Raw genomic sequence first — 1,751 nt, 5'->3', positions numbered from 1 at the left:
CTCCCCGCCAGGAGCTGCAGGGTGCCTTCAGGAGCCCTGACCTGCAACTCCACCCCACAGGGCCCTTTGTGGGGCTCAAGGCCTGACATGCACAGACGGTGGGTTAGAAAGGGTCTCTGGTGACAGGCGTGAGTCTGCGAGGACCCAGGCCACCCTGGGTAGCTGGCTGGGACCTGCCCCATATCTGAGGCACACTCAGGGCACTGGGGCGGGGACAGCAAGTTCATCTCCAGAGCGAACCCGGCCCAGCCACACCTCCACTCCCCGCACTGGACACGGGGGCTGCCACAGTGGGGACCAGGCCACGTGGGAATGGTGGCCATGACAACCCCGGATGTACTGCTGCCACTTGCCTGCAGTGCCTCCCTAGCCCAGTGTCCCATGGTGCCATGTCCTAGCTCATGGGCACTCCAGCACAGGGCTGGAGAGTGGCCCCAAGACATGCCCACGGAGGGCCACCAAAACCATCGAGAGGTGCCCACACCACAGTGAAGACAGCTGGAGGGCACCAGGCCCAGGTCCAGAGCGGCACGGCCCGGGCAGACCCGACGCTGTGCACTCTGGCTGGGGAGCTGCCTGGTGTACGGAATCCAAGCAGGCCTCTCAGCAAAATCTGGTATCAGATAAACCCCACTTCAGCGTGCACAGAACCACCGGGCTAGTCTCAGCCCAAACACTCCTGTCTGCCTCCCTGAAAGGCCCAGCTTACGGGGCCTGCACCCTGTCTGGCTATAGGACCCAGGTCCTTAGCAGCCCTGAGTCGGAGTGGGAGGGCCCCAGGCTGGCACTGCTGGTGACAGTTTTCCAGTCCTGTCTCAGACACACAGCAGGCCCCGTCCCACCTGCCCGGCTCGCCGGGTTGGGGTTGTCACCCTGGCACCAGCTCAGGGCACCTTGGGGACGTTGAGAGCATTGGCCGAGGGCCTGTGACCTGGCAGGTCTATGCTTGAGTGCGGTGAGCTGGGTCCGGCTGCCACGGGCCGAAGCGGTGCACCAAGCTGCGGGGCCAACTCTGGGGCCAACGGACGAGCCTGGAGCCCTGCCCTGTGCATTTTAACGAGGCGCTGGAGTGCGGGGACTCATCGAACGCGGCCGTAGCTGGCATCTCCTCCCAAAGACACGAGGGCACAGCAGGAGGGCCTGGGCCTCCTCCGCAGCTCCGGGCACCTGAGCGTGTGGCAGCCCTGTGGCGGGTGGTGCCAGGTTATGCGTGCCGGGACTCCAGAAGGTACCCGGCAGGCTGGCTGCCCCATGGACACTGGGCAGGCCTGACCAGCACCCTCTTCCCAGACATCAGGAAGGCCCTCAGGCCTGTGCCTCCTTGGCTCTGTGTAAGGGGGACCACTGGGGAAGGCAGGGTGGCCCACCCAGCACCAAGCCAGCCTCCAGCTTCCCCTCAACGGCTCCTCTGGTGCCAGCGTGGGCCCCCAGGCAGACCAGCGCTCACCTGCCTGCCTTCTGCAAGATGCCTCAGCTGCCGCAGCACAGACCAGAGCGGGTGAGACACCCTGGGCACACAGGAAGCTGCGGGGCAGGTGGCCCTGAAGGCCCAGCCACCCAGGGACGCCGGAGCAGGCCACACTCAGGCATGCCAGTCGGCCTCAGCACTGAGCCTGTCTTACCTGTCTGCGTGGCCCACCCCACAGCCAAATGCAGCCCGAGACCCCGGGCAGGGCCCATGGCAGGAGCCTGTGAGCCCCACACCAGGCCTCCCTGGCTTCTGTCCAGCCAGGGAAGCCAGCCCAGAAGAC

This window comes from Tupaia chinensis, unplaced genomic scaffold, assembly GCF_000334495.1.
Source record: "Tupaia chinensis unplaced genomic scaffold, TupChi_1.0 Scaffold000178_1, whole genome shotgun sequence".
Taxonomy (NCBI): domain Eukaryota; kingdom Metazoa; phylum Chordata; class Mammalia; order Scandentia; family Tupaiidae; genus Tupaia; species Tupaia belangeri.
This window is presented reverse-complemented; position numbering follows the sequence as displayed.